The sequence below is a fragment of the Podarcis raffonei genome, chromosome 17 (genome assembly GCF_027172205.1).
Source record: "Podarcis raffonei isolate rPodRaf1 chromosome 17, rPodRaf1.pri, whole genome shotgun sequence".
Classification (NCBI taxonomy): domain Eukaryota; kingdom Metazoa; phylum Chordata; class Lepidosauria; order Squamata; family Lacertidae; genus Podarcis; species Podarcis raffonei.
This window is the reverse complement of record NC_070618.1, coordinates 7,022,655-7,038,315: the sequence shown is the minus strand read 5'-3', so window position 1 is coordinate 7,038,315 and position 15,661 is coordinate 7,022,655. Positions and strand designations below refer to the sequence as shown.

Sequence of the window (15,661 nt, the reverse complement as noted above, 5' to 3'; positions counted from 1 at the left end):
CGTTTGATCTTCTTGCAGTCCATGGGACTCTCAAGAGTCTCCTCCAGCACCAGAATTCAAAAGCATAAATTCTTCGGCGATTAGTCTTTATGGTCCAGCTCTCACTTCCATACATCACTACTGGGAAAACCATAGCTTTAACTATACGGACCTTTGTTGGCAAGGTGATGTCTCTGCTTTTTAAGATGCTGTCTAGGTTTATCATCGCTTTTCTCCCAAGAAGCAGGCGTCTTTTAATTTTGTGGCTGCTGTCACCATCTGCAATGATCATGGAGCCCAAGAAAGTAAAATCTCTCACTGCCTCCATTTCTTCCCCTTCTATTTGCCAGGAGGTGATGGGCCCAGTGGCCATGATCTTCGTTTTTTTTTATGTTGAGCTTCAGACCATATTTTGAGCAGAAATTTGAGTGTATTGTTTCTCTCCTGTCTGTCAGGATGCCTGATAATGCCTTATCTGATTGCCTTTTCTGGGTAGCCTGTCCATTCCTTTTAGATGGTAAATACTGTAGTAGTTCCTGAATCTCTTACGCATATTGATAGTGTGCTCAGCTTAACAGATGCTTTCCAGACTGTATTTACAAGGAGGTGTAAGCCCCTACAGTCCAAAGACAATTGGAAAGCTTTTCCCATTTCCTTCCTCCTTGCTGAGAAATATTTGAGGTCAATTTGGGAGAGTCAAAATGGCTTCAGGATTGTTCTCCTGTTCTATTTCAGACACGTGGTTTATATACTTATGTATGTGTTTGCCTTGTACATTTATGAACATTTATTTTTTATATATAAGACCTTCGAATTCATATAACAATTATTATTATTCACACCTCCCCAACTAGAGTTGCCACTTTTGTTCTGGCAAAATACAGGACAGGGTGATGGGGGTGGGTTTTTTCTTTTCTTCATCTGGTGGCAAAGTGACTTCAAAGCAATCTCTTGCAGCCTAACAGGATGGCCTCTTTAGAATTTGTCACACACATATGCACAAGAATGTGTAAATCTGTCTGTGCTTGGCTATACCCAGATCTTAAATACACGACCTTTCACACATCCTTTCAAGCACATGCATTTGGAGAGTTTCTGTAACTTGGCAGAGAGAGAGAGAGAGAGAGAGAGAGAGAGAGAGAGAGAGAGAAGACCTGAAATACAGGTATCAATACAGGATGTAGAATTTTTCCTTGAATTATGGGACAATTCTGTATTACACAGGACAGGTGTCATGGAAATTCTGCTCACTATTGATCCAGAGTAGAATCTCAACGTATAGTTAGCAGAATAAAAACTTAAACACGTTGCAGGATTCCCCAAAATGGACCAGAGGTAATTGTATTTCATCCAGCAGAGCTTGACTGCTACTGAAGGCAAATGAGCATAATGGTCAAAAATCCAATACATTCAGGATTGGCACTGTCCATAAGAAATCCAGTTGTAGCAGATTTAACTTAAACTTACAGTAACTTATAATACGACTAAACCTTAACACTAAGCGTACCATGTACAGAACACCACACCAAAAGGAAAAGAGATAGAAAGAGAAAGAGAAAGTGAAACCCATGCTCCTTCTAGCCTTACTATTATAGTTAGCATGACCTGGACAGAAAGAGATAAGAGAACCAGTTTAAGCCATCTGCACTCAGCTTCTCTGAAGGTAACCCAAACATCATGAACCTTCTGCTTGTTTCTTTCACACAGAGAAGCTTCCAGAAGCTTCTTTAATTAATTAGAATAGGAAAGATCTCTACACATCAAATCAATACTTTCTGTATTAAAAAATGCAAACTGACACACACAGCTCAAGTGTTGTGTGCGCAGATTGCACACACCTCAGGTGCAACATATAGGCTCCTCTTATCTTTGTCTTTTGAGGGCATCTTATTGAAACGTTATTATTTCCTTTGCGGTTTCTTCCCATGAAGGATCCCAAAGTGCTTTACAGCAGGATAAAAATATAGACAGAAAAACCAAAATATCATGAACCTTCTGCTTGTTTCTTTCACATAGAGAAGCTTCCAGAACCCTCTTGAATTAAGCAGAATAGGAAAGATCTCTACACATCAGGTCAATACTTTCTTCACTAAGAAATGCAAACTGATAACCCTACCTTCAACAGTGGTGTAACGTGGGGAGGGCACAGGGGCAGTTGCTCCTGGAGTAAAATTCTTAGGAGGCGCAATATTTCAACACCTGGTGGTGCCTCAGTACACTTCCATCACTGGGCTCCGTTGAAAATGGCTTTTGAATTACGGTGCTGGAGGAGACTCTTGAGAGTCCCATGGACTGCAAGGAGATCAAACCTATCCATTCTTAAGGAAATCAGCCTTGAGTGCTCACGGGAAGGACAGATCGTGAAGCTGAGGCTCCAATACTTTGGCCACCTCATGAGAAGAGAAGACTCCATGGAAAAGACCCTGATGCTGGGAAAGATGGAGGCACAAGGAGAAGGGGACGACAGAGGACAAGATGGTGGGACAGTTTTCTCGAAGCTACCAGCTGAGTTTGACCAAATTGCAGGAGGCAGTGGAAGACAGGAGTGCCTGGCGTGCTCTGGTCCATGGGGTCACGAAGAGTCGGACACAACTAAACAACAACAACAACAAACTTCCGTTGCCTTGCCTATTCAGACTCATAAATTTAAATTTTTTAAATCTCTTCTACTGTTAATTTTAATTGTTTTAAAATGTTTTAAAGTTGTCTTTAACTGTTTTTATGTTTTTGAAGTTTTAAATATTTTTTGTTACAGGTAGGTAGCCGTGTTGGTCTGCCGTAGATGAAACAAAATAATAATAATAATTATTATTATTTTAAAATCCTTCCAGCAGCACCTTAGAGACCAACTTAGTTTGTTATTGGTATGAGCTTTTGTGTGCATGCACACGAAAGCTCATACCAATAACAAACTTAGTTGGTCTCTAAGGTGCTACTGGAAGAAGTTAATATTTTTTGAAGTTTTTAATATTTCTTGTCAAGTTTTACTACAATCCCACAGTATATAAATTTTGTTAAATAATAATAAAAATAAAATAGCCCCAAACATCAGGAGGGCACCACGCTGGCGAAAGCATGTTAAGAGGATGTCACATTTACAGTATTGTTTCTAAAGTTTTATAGTGCTAAAAAATATTTCCATCATTTCAGACCTGACAGTGCCAAAAAGTGCTCTTTACTTGTGAAATGTTGACTACCGATGTTTTCCCAGCTTTTAAATCCATTCACTTTGCTCCTGAGGTGAAAGCCCAAGCTTTCTGCACCTTACTATCTTGCTGTGTTAGCTTACTGTAATATTTCATAGTTGGTGATAATGGATAGGGAGTGGCTATCCGAGAACAGAAAGCACTACGTAAGCTAAACTGAAGGAAATGAAAGGGAAGTGGGGAAAGGGAACATACGTACCGCATCAGCAATTTAATAAAAAGCTAAAGTGAGACCTCTAGCTGCAGCAGAAACATAATGCATTTGCTGAATGTTTGTCCAACACTTCAAATATTGGAATATCAGAAGCTGCCTTATACCAGTCAGAACATTGGTATATAGAAAGAGAATTCCTGGGTGCCAAGATCCAGGCTTGGGGCAAGTAATCTTTGGTGAGAGAACCTCAGCAGATATTTAAAATCACAAAATGTGCAACAAAGTAAAGCCAGAAAATATAGGCTGTAGACTTAAGGTTACCAGATGCCCCTGTTTGCCGGGGACAGTCCCTGGATTTACAAATCAGTCCCCTGACAAAATCCTATCATTCCTACTGAAGTTGAAAAGTGTCCCCGGATTCATTGAAAAAAATCTGGTAACCGTATGCTAGACCTTTAAAATATGCCCTTGTGAGTTCCAGAACTTCCGACTTCTCTTTATTGTTTTATTGCTGACCTCTGACTGACTCCAGTTCCTGACAATTAAATAGATCTTTGCATGTTGTTTATATGAGGCTGGTTATCTGTCAGCAATAAAACACCTAGTGTCAATGAAGTCCAGAAGAAGAAGAGTTTGGATTTGATATCCTGCTTTATCACTACCCTAAGGAGTCTCAAAGCGGATAACAATCTCTTTTTCCCTTCCTCCCCCACAACAAACACTCTGTGAGGTGAGTGGGGCTGAGAGACTTCAGAGAAGTGTGACTGGCCCAAGGTCACCCAGCAGCTGTATGTGGAGGAGTGGGGAATCGAACCCGGTTCACCAGATTACGAATCCACTGCTCTGAACCACTACACCACACTGGCTCAGAATCAGAAGTGGAAGCAGATGGGGGTCAAGAGGCAGAGATGAGGCAGGCTGCTGAAGAAGCCAGGGCAGCTCCCCCTCCTGCTGTGACTCAAGTGAGGACTTAAGTTGGCTATGTTTGCTAAGCCCCCACTTAGCTAACTTAAGTTGGCTTGGTGGGCAGTTAAGTGGGTTAGGTGGGCACTTAGGTGAGCTAGATGGGCATTTAAGTGGGGCACTTAATTGGGCTTGGTGGGCACTTAAGTTAGTTAAGTGGAGACTTAACCAACTGAGCCTACTTAAGTCCCCACTTAGCCAATTTAGCCCACTGAAGCCCACTCAGTTTGGGTGGGGCAGCACAGAAAGTGGGTTTTGTGGCACAAAACAGCACCAAACCAGCACACCACTTTGGCTCTGGTCAATCAGACAAGGTTGGGTTTGGGGCCATTTAATTGTGACCCCTGTTGGAGTGTCAATTACTCAGTTTGAGGGCCGGCACAAAACGTTGAATTTGCGGCACAAAACTAGCACTAAACTTTGGCACCTGTTTGGAGTCAATTGGACAAGGTTGGATTTTTTGCCATTAACCTGTGACCCCGATTTGCTGTCAATTACTTGTTTTTTGGGGGGGGGCAGCATGAAATGTGGGGTTTGTGGCACAAAACAGCACTAAACAAGAACTAAACTTTGGTATCAGTTTTCAGGGGACCCGGAATTTTGGGGTCGCATGTTAATGGAGCTCCCTGTTACCTCTTCAGCTTCTGACACTTCCTCCTCCCAATCTTCTCCCTCTTTTCCCTCTGGTCACCCATTATCATCCCACCACCAAACCCCTGGCTCTGAGCCTTCTTCCCCTGGGGGTTCCCTTGGAGTTCCCCAGCTGATTCCTCCCACCATTCCTCTGCATCCAGCCAGTCCATAACATTATTTTATACATTCCAACCTGACCTGGTGGTGCCAGAGACAGAACCTGTAGCCTTCTGCAGGAGTGGTACCAGGAGTGCTACCACTAAGCTACAGCCCTTCTCATAGGCACAACATAGGTTGTGAGTGCTATTGCTTATGTAGTCAAAATGACACCCACTGAGGGAACTGTCAGCAGGCTTGGGCACACCTCAAGACTTGCAGAAGCAACCCCATAAAAAAACCTTTGGAAAATTTGTAGGTAGAACCCAAAGTAGCATGCTCAGTGGACACAGAATGCAAACTGCTGAGGGGGAGAAATGGAAAATAGGAAAGGGAATGGAATATCCTGGAAAAGGCCATGGCTGGCTGGCACCCAGACATTTTCAGGCAGGTTTCATTGTTAAGGAAAGAGTTAATTCTCCATAAGGTGGCAGAAATGTCATTCCTCACCCCCCTGCAGTGCAGCTGCAGACATCTTGTGAGTTCTTATCTCTCTTGCTGGGCAAATTAGCAACTAGTGAGGCCTAAACAAAGAACTCAACTTACAGCACTCCTTTTGGGAGGTTGGTTGGAGAATAATTTGTTGGAGACTTTGTACAGAGAAATCGTTGGAGGGAAGTTGGAGAAACTGAAGACTTCTGGACTCAAGAGAACTGTGGAGTTGCAAGACTTTTCACAGCTGGACTTTGCACTTACTCTGTGGACTTTGTCTAAGCAAGAGCACTGAAAGCTAGAACCTTCTCTGGGCTCAGAGAGTGAAGACTTCTGTAAGCAACTGTTTACAGTGTGTATATAGTGTGTGTTTGTGTTTGCCAAGTAAAAACAATCTCTGTTGTGGTAAGTGCTTAGGTGCTTGACTGAACTTGCATGCACATACGCAACACTCGGTAAGTTCTTACAGTGGTGACTGGTGTCCATTTGAATTTGGAAGGCAAGGGAGGTCAACAGCAGGGGGAGCCAGGGGCAAGAACAGGAAAAGGCAACTCATTCTACTTTTGTCCCCATCTTCCTCACTGCTGAATTCTACAAGCGCAACACTGAGAATAGGGAGGAAGAAGCTGACAGGTAGCACCTCTCTATGAATTGGACAGAAGGCAGAAGGTGGGGGCTGGCTGAGGGCAGGCTGAAGTTGATGGAGCAGTGCCTCATTGGCTCCAAAGAACCAGTTCTATATCCAGAACCCTGCATTCTAATGGTGCAAATCATCTCTTGTCTAGAGATGAAGGCTGGAGTCCCTGGAGGAGCACACCTCAAGAGTGTTGTTGTTGTTTAGTCGTTTAGTCGTGTCCGACTCTTCGTGACTCCATGGACCAGAGCACGCCAGGCACTCCTGTCTTCCACTGCCTCCCGCAGTTTGGTCAAACTTATGCTGGTAGCTTTGAGAACACTATCCAACCATCTCGTCCTCTGTCATCCCCTTCTCCTTGTGCCCTCTGTCTTTCCCAACATCAGGGTCTTTTCCAGGGAGTCTTCTCTTCTCATGAGGTGGCCAAAGTATTGGAGCCTCAGCTTCAGGATCTGCCCTTCCAGTGAGCACTCAGGGCTGATTTCCTTCAGAATGGAGAGGTTTGATCATCTTGCAGTCCATGGGACTCTCAAGAGTCTCCAAGAGTGTAGGTTAATTTAATAACTTTAGTCATTTTCCAGTTTTTAGAACATCAAAATATTCCTCAGTAAGAAACTGATCTGTTGTGATTTGGGGGGTGTGTGTGAAGGGAGAGCTCTAATTTGCAAAGGACCAAAAACAGCCCAGTGAGGACTAAGAGTGCCCTGAGGGACAGAATGCTCACTGACTTGGCTGGTGTGAATAAAAACTCTCTCCCCTTGGTGTGTGTGTGTGTGTGTGTGTGTGTGTGTGTGTGTGTGTTGGAAGGGAGTTACTGGATTTCTGAACAGCAGCACTCTATAATGCAACATGTCTTTGCAGATTCCTCTTGCCGCTACTATTCTCATTCCAGGCCACTTTGCCATTGAAGATGGCTGAAGGTGGGCCGGATCCAGAGCTCCCCCACCCCCCTGTGGGCCACTTTGATAGATGGGTGAAACCACCCACTTCTCAATCACTTTCCAATTCTTTCCTCGCTTCCTTCGCAGCCACAGCTTCAAACTGTGCCTACAAAGGAACTTTTTAACTTTGATGCCCAGCTTGAACTCAAGCCAGGCTGATCAGGAGCCATGTACTTTAGGAACAAAATCATAAAAGGAAACAGGGCGGTACATGTAAATCTCGGCGGATTAAGCATAGGATTACCAGTTTATTTGTTTTTCTTTTCCAGGTGTCGTTTTTGTGCCTTTAATACCACTTCTACGCACAAAGGAATAATGCAGGCAAAACAGGTTCTGCAGCACAGGGCAGTCTCTATGTAAGAGGCCAAATGGTACCAGAGTTAGTGCTGCCAGAATGCAATCTGGAGAACATGCAGTTACCTTTTAATGCAGTGATAAAGAGGAAGAGGAAGAAGGTGCAGTTTACATAATAAATTGGAATCAAGTGGTGAAGTTTTCCCCACTCTGTCAATTCAGACTGCAGGAGATGCATTGCACATATACCTGCTCCCAGTTGGGAGGCAATGGGTGGGACCAAAGCTCTCCTTGCACAAAGAAATATAGCTTGTCAAGGAGATAATGAGGCTGACCCATGGGTGTAGCTAGGATTTATGGGTGGGGCTGGACCGAGCTACCTGTGACACGATTGGCTAGTTTGCGAAAGCCACACCTATCGCTCAGTCAGGTAACCAGCTGCATGACTAGAATGAGCCACAACATCATCATCCAAGTGGCCTCAGTGAGCATTTCAATTTCGAATATTCTGATTATTGCTACTTTTAGTTAAGTATTTTTGTTTATTTACTTGACTGCTGGGCACCTGCCCTCCCTGCTTCCTGGGTTATGCTCATGGGCTGAACCATTCTCCCTGACCTGATTAGTTAAACTATGGAAGGTAAAGGGACCCCCGACTGTTAGGTCCAGTCGTGGCCGACTCTGGGGTTGCGACGCTCATCTCGCTTTATTGGCCGAGGGAACCGGCGTACAGCTTCCGGGTCATGGCCAGCATGACTAAGCCGCTTCTGGTGAATCAGAGCAGCACACGGAAACGCCGTTTACCTTCCCGCTGGAGCGGTACCTATTTATCTACTTGCACTTTGACGTGCTTTCAAAGTGCTAGGTTGGCAGGAGCAGGGACTGAGCAACGGGAGCTCACCCCGTCGCGGGGATTCAAACCGCTGACCTTCTGATCAGCAAGTCCTAGGCTCTGTGGTTTAACCCACAGCGCCACCCGCGTCCCAGTAGCTTTATAATAGAATTGGACAAATTCATGGAGAATATGGCTATGAATAGCTGCTAGCTATGATGACTGTACTCTGCCTCCATGACCCGGGACAGTAATGCTTCTGAACAGCAGTTACTGGAAGCCACAGGAGCTGTTCTGCTTGCTATAAATAACCTTCTTCTTTGGTGATCACTCGTAGCTGAGTAAGATTGTCTTCCATGAACACGGTCCTAGCAGTGTGTCCGTAGGTGACTGTGGAGGCCAATTCTGGATCCACACGTCCTTCCACAGTGGGGACATAGGTTTCCGGGTGGGAGTTGATCACGGCGTGGATTTGCCAAGCGTGCCTTCCTCTTAGCACGTTTCTCCCTTGTGTCCTGAGTTCAAGCGTCTTCAAAGTCCATGACACCTTTGGTAAAGGCTGTTCTCCAATTGGAGCACTCGCATAACAGTGTTTCCCAATTGTCGGTGTTTATACTACATTTTTTTTAAAAAGATTTGGCTTGAGAGTCTTTAAGCCTCTTTTGTTGACCAATAGCATTATGCTTTCCATTTTTAAGTTCAGGATAGAGTAGTTGCTTTGGAAGACGATAATCCGGCATCCACACAACATGACCAGTCCAATGAAATTGATGTTGAAGAATCATTGCTTCAACACTGGTGATCTTTGCTTCTTTTCCACAGCAAACCTTTAGAGGCGTAAGCCTTGTTACTCTGTGGCAGTAGAAATAACCAAGAGCATGGGTAGGCAAACTAAGGCCCAGGGGCTGGATCTGGCCCAACTGCCTTCTAAATCCGGCCCGCAGACGGTCCAGGAATCAGCGTGTTTTTACATGAGTAGAATGTGTCCTTTTATTTAAAATGCATCTCTGGGTGGGACATAGGAATTTGTTCATCCCCCCCAAAAAAATATAGTCCAGCCCCCCACAAGGTCTGACTGAGGGACAGTGGACCGGCCCCCTGCTGAAAAAGTTTGCTGACCCCTGACCAAGAGTCTTTTGGCACCTTAGACTAGGCAATTATCTCCAGCCCCTAACTGGCAGATTGAGTTGGCCCACTGGCCACCCCGTCTCAATCTTCCCTGCTATAGTGAGAGGTAAGGTATTCTACTTAAATGATAGTCATTGTTTTGAAATGTTCACATATACCTACAAATCCACACACACACACACACACACACACACTTTCTACACATCACTGTCATAACATTTTGTCCTCTTTTTTGGCAGTGTGTAAGTGACCACCCTGGTGGAGAAACCCAAAATGTCTACTAGTTAGTTTATGCAACAGAGGACACAGGAGAATCCAGGCATGTCACTCCTATTGCCAGTTTCCTATGTACAGAACATCATTATCATTTTTTTTAATGGGGTGGCATTTTGTTGGGTGATCTTTCACCAATACAGTGGTACCTCGAGTTACATACGCTTCAGGTTACAGACTCCGCTAACCCAGAAATAGTACCTCAGGTTAAGAACTTTGCTTCAGGATGAGAACAGAAATTGTGCTCCGACGGTGCAGCGGCAGCAGGAGGCCCCATTAGCTAAAGTGGTGCTTCAGGTTAAGAACAGTTTCAGGTTGAGAACGGATCTCCGGAACGCATTAACTACTTAACCCGAGGTACCATTGTAGTATGAAATGGTACAGTCATACTGAGAGCTGATATGGTATAGTGGGTAAGGGTGTCTGACTAGGACTTGGAAGACCAGCTATAAAAAAACACTATGCAACGCTTTGAAAAGAAACCTTGCAAAAAGCTCAACAGAAATTCTTGTTGACTTGTGATTTCAGCTCTACAGCGCCATCTAGTGTCACATTGTTATAACACATTTATAACGTCATAAGTCGACAAATGTAGATGAGTCTCAGGATTAAAATTCCCCCGGGGACATGATGTTCACTGGGTGACCTTGGGCCAACAACTACCTCTTAGCTTAACCTACCTCACAGGGTTGTGTGGATTAAATGAGGCACAAGGAGCAAAAAAAGGTGGGAGATAGATGCAGTAAATAAATATATGGGTATAGCCCGTATAGTTTGCATTTTGTGTAGACTAGTTCTGAGCTGTTACCAGCTGTGTGGTCTCCCCTCCTATGCCAGATACGAGCTCTATCTGTGTTCAAAGTACATTTTTCTTTCACACAAAAACAACAACATAGCAGTGGGATTTATGTGGAATTCAGTCAGGCTTTTGATGAGACACGCCTGTTCTTTTCAGTTCCTCTTTTAGGAAAACAAACCGGAAAGTTGACATGAGTCTCAGCCCAAATATAAAAGGGGACTCACCCTTCATTTCCCCTCCACTAGTCTCGTGGCAGCAAAAGAGGCAAAGGAACCTCAAAGGAACAGAATCCAAAGTGGTTCCTAATCATTGCCTTCAAATTCTAGGTTTTAGAATTGTTCCATTGTTTTAAACCGTTTTCAATGCTATATTTTCAATGGTTGTGACCTGGGCTGGGATCTAAGGGTAAAGGGAGGAAAAATAAAAATAAAACGCAAGGGTTGATTATGTTAAAAGGATGGAAACACCTCACTGAAGGGAGAGTTATGTGTTTACCTACTGGTCCCAATGGAGTATCCCTTTGTTGAATAAAAATATATACTATATCCATCTGATTTAGCTTATTGCCCAATATTCCTTTTTTGGGCAAGGTGCTCAAATGCATCAACAATGACCCCATCAAATGGACAAAGCCAATTAGCGAATACCTTTTGGTCAGCTTTAAGCTGGTTTTGGGGCCTGAACTCACTTGGTTGCTATGGTGGGCAACTTGTTCTAGCAGAACGTTTGGGGGAACATGGCTCCACTGATTCTCCAGAGATTTCCAAGTGGCTTTAGATACCATTGGCTATAGCCATGGTGGGGTACCTCCAGCCTGCAGGAATACTGCAGCCATGTCTTGAAGGCTCCTCTGCCCAAAAGGGAGAGTAGCAATTTGCTAGTTACTGGGTACAAAAAGGTGTTTGTCGATTTTGGCCATTTTGTGAGGCCATGACAGTGGTTGGTATATACAGTGGCGTAGCGTGGGGGGTGCAGGGGGGGCCGGCCGCACCGGGCGCAACATCTGGGGGGGGCACGCTTGCACTCGCAGCTCTCTGCCCCTACCTGGCTCACTCACTCTCTCTCACTGCAGTGCTGGCTGTGCGAATCCGATCCGAGCCACCGAGTCGCCGCCCACTGTGGAGGGGGTGGGTGCCAGGCGTGCGGTGCGGAGAGAGAGCGAGGGACTATCTGGGGGAGGGACAGTGCAGCGGCCGCCCAGCGCAGCGCTGAGCGCGGGAGAGAACCACACCAGACCAGCCCAGGCAGCAGCAAGAAGAAGCTGGCAGCGGCGGCAGGTTAGGGGGCGCAAATTACTTGCCTTGCCCCGGGTGCTGACAACCCACGCTACGCCGCTGGGTATATACAAAGTCATTTCTGTGCTCCAGAGGGAACAGGGGGCTCCTTTGGACAAGAATGCAGTAGAGCACTAGCAGCTCAAACTTTTGTTCAGGAACAGTAACAACACCTCAGCTTTTCACTACTCTTTATTTATAAAATTCTCAAGACACATTTAAATAGCCCTGCATCGGTATTTGCCCCCCACATGGCAGGCCCCTTAAGATTTCTGCGGCTCATCAGACAAGGTCAAGTTGAACCTTTGGATTTGTAGATATAAGGCTTTGCTCAATATAATTATCAAAAAGGAGTACAGTTGTGTACACACCATAGATTTAAAGCACATGGTCTCCCCAAAGGATCCTGGCAACTGTAGATTGCTCTTCGCAGAGCACCCATAACAAATTACAGTTCCCAGGATTTTGGAAGGTGGGGGTGAAGTCATGAACTTTGAACATACGATGTGTGCAAATTTGATAAACAGTTTGTTTTAAAACATTTGGAAGCATCATTCTCTAGAAACATCAGCAGTCTAAGGAATTTACCATTAGGGACAATTTTAGTTCTCACACTTTTCCAGAAGTCTTTATGCTACATATTGGTAGACAACTTCCAAGCAGAACCCCACGTCTGACACTCTTTTAGGCCTCTGCCTTTGCCTCCTTTTCAGATTCTTCCATAGAGGTTTGAGCAGGAAAAAAGGACCCAGCCACCAATGTTGTCAAAATCACGTATTCCAAGGTCTCAAATATGGTCTCTTGGGCCTTCCCAATCTTCTCCTGGCTCTCCTTCAGGCTACCACTGGGAAGGTCCTTCAAGGATCTGGCACCGGAGAGGGTCTCCTGCAGCTCTTCCATGCTGTTATATGTTTGCTGCACCTTTTCTAGGAGATCAACAGGGAGGCCCCGCGCGTTACCCAAGAATGTCTGGCAGATATTCCACATCTGCTGGCTGATGCCATAGGTCAAGCTTAGAACCTGCGATTCTGCCTGCCATGGAGTAGAAGGGAAGAGAGGACTTGTTAGAGGACAGGTTTATTGTACACCACCCTAAGCTTTCAGTACAAGTATTTGAGAGAGGCTAAGAAAGAAGGCAGGGACGCGGGTGGCGCTGTGGGTTAAACCACAGAGCCTAGGACTTGCCGATCAGAAGGTCGGCGGTTCAAATCCCCGCGACGGCATGAGCTCCCATTGCTCGGTCCCTGCCAACCTAGCAGTTCGAAAGCACGCCAAAGTACAAGTAGATAAATAAGTGCCGCTCCGGCAGGAAGGTAAACGGCGTTTCCGTGCGCTGCTCTGGTTTGCCAGAAGTGGCTTAGTCATGCTGGCCACATGACCCGGAAGCTGTACGCCGGCTCCCTCGGCCAATAAAGCGAGATGAGTGCCGCAACCCCAGAGTTGGTCAGGACTGGGCCTAATGGTCAGGGGTCCCTTTACCTTTAAGAAAGAAGGCACGTCTACTTACTCATGCACTGAACGGCAGTACTGATTTCTCTACAAGGCTGCAACCGTCCATGTTGCTTGGCGCACACCACTCCAGTGCTCTGGACCCATTTTGGGAGGCTGCGGGCTGGGGGAAGTCAAGCACTACTTCCCCTTCTGCCCATGTGAGAGGCCAGAGAGATGCTTTTTGCGCAAGCAAAGGAGCTTTGAACCAACCCTCGGCATTGTCTTCATTCATGTTTACAGAGAACTGCAGCAAATATTTGCACAAACATCTCACTCTTCAGGAAGGCTAGATTCCACCCACCCCAAATCCAGCGACTTTGCCCGGGACAAAAGTTGCTTAGCATCAGAAATGCAGCAAAGGAAACTGCCCTGTACCAAGTCAGAACATTGGTCCATATAGCCAAGTGTTGTTTACACTAGGGGAGGGTGGGAAACTTGTAACCTTCAGGTGTTGTTTGATCCCAACTCCTATCAGCACCAGCCCATGGTTGGGGGTGAGGAGAGCAAGCTGGATTTAGAAGAGGCAGAGGAACCAGAGACCAAATTGCAAACATGCGCTGGATTATGGAGAAAGCTAGAGAGTTCCAGAAAGACATCTACATCTGCTTCATTGACTATGCAAAAGCCTTTAACTGTGTCGACCACAGCAAACTATACCAAGTTCTTAAAGAAATGGGAGTGCCTGATCACCTCATCTGTCTCCTGAGAAATCTCTATGTGGGACAAGAAGCTACAGTTAGAACTGGATATGGAACAACTGATTGGTTCAAAATTGGGAAAGGAGTACGACAAGGCTGTATATTGTCTCCCTGCTTATTTAACATATATGCAGAATTCATCATGTGAAAGGCTGGGCTGGATGAATCCCTAGCCGGAATTAAGATCGCAGGAAGAAATATCAATAACCTCAGATATGCAGATGACACAACCTTGATGGCAGAAATTGAGGAGGAATTAAAGAACCTTTTATTGAGGGTGAAAGAGGAGAGCGCAAAATATGGTCTGAAGCTCAACATCAAAAAAACGAAGATCATGGCCACTGGTCCCATCACCTCCTGGCAAATAGAAGGGGAAGAAATGGAGGCAGTGAGAGATTTTACTTTCTTGGGCTCCATGATCACTGCAGATGGTGACAGCAGTCACGAAATTAAAAGACGCAACATCTTAAAAAGCAGAGACATCACCTTGCCAACAAAGGTCCGTATAGTTAAAGCTATGGTTTTCCCAGTAGTGATGTATGGAAGTGAGAGCTGGACCATAAAGAAGGCTGATCGCCGAAGAATTGATGCTTTTGAATTCTGGTGCTGGAGGAGACTCTTGAGAGTCCCATGGACTGCAAGAAGATCAAACGTATCCATTCTTAAGGAAATCAGCCCTGAGTGCTCACTGGAAGGACAGGTCGTGAAGCTGAGGCTCCAATACTTTGGCCACCTCATGAGAAGAGAAGACTCCCTGGAAAAGACCCTGATGTTGGGAAAGATGGAGGGCACAAGGAGAAGGGGACGGCAGAGGATGAGATGGTTGGGTGGTGTTCTTGAAGCTACCAGCATGAGTTGGATCAAACTGCGGGAGGCAGTGGAGGACAGAAGTGCCTGGCGTGCTCTGGTCCATGGGGTCACGAAGAGTCGGACACGACTAAACGACTAAACAACAACAACAACAACAGTTATTGGGTACAAAAAGGTGTTTGTCGATTTTGGCCATTTTGTGAGGCCATGACAGTGGTTGGTATATACAGTGGCGTAGCGTGGGGGGTGCAGGGGGGGCCGGCCGCACCGGGCGCAACATCTGGGGGGGGGCACGCTCGCACTCGCAGCTCTCTGCCCCTACCTGGCTCACTCACTCTCTCTCACTGCAGTGCTGGCTGTGCAAATCCGATCCGAGCCGCCGGGTCGCCGCCCACTGTGGAGGGGGTGGGTGCCAGGCGTGCGGTGCGGAGAGAGAGCGAGGGACTATCTGGGGGAGGGACAGTGCAGCGGCCGCCCAGCGCAGCGCTGAGCGCGGGAGAGAACCACACCAGACCAGCCCAGGCAGCAGCAAGAAGAAGCTGGCAGCGGCGGCAGGTTAGGGGGCGCAAATTACTTGCCTTGCCCCGGGTGCTGACAACCCACGCTACGCCGCTGGGTATATACAAAGTCATTTCTGTGCTCCAGAGGGAACAGGGGGCTCCTTTGGACAAGAGTGCAGTAGAGCACTAGCAGCTCAAACTTTTGTTCAGGAACAGTAACAACACCTCAGCTTTTCACTACTCTTTATTTATAAAATTCTCAAGACACATTTAAATAGCCCTGCATCGGTATTTGCCCCCCACATGGCAGGCCCCTTAAGATTTCTGCGGCTCATCAGACAAGGTCAAGTTGAACCTTTGGATTTGTAGATATAAGGCTTTGCTCAATATAATTATCAAAAAGGAGTACAGTTGTGTACACACCATAGATTTAAAGCACATGGTCTCCCCAAAGGATCCTGGCA

At 45.9% G+C, this 15,661-nt stretch overlaps 1 protein-coding gene across 1 annotated transcript in view; it reads right to left on the bottom strand.

The window, feature by feature from the left end:
- Positions 1–15,661, bottom strand: part of TDRD7 (tudor domain containing 7) — a 91,102-nt gene that overhangs the window by 39,613 nt on the left and 35,828 nt on the right. The gene's annotated exons all lie outside the window — the stretch shown is intronic.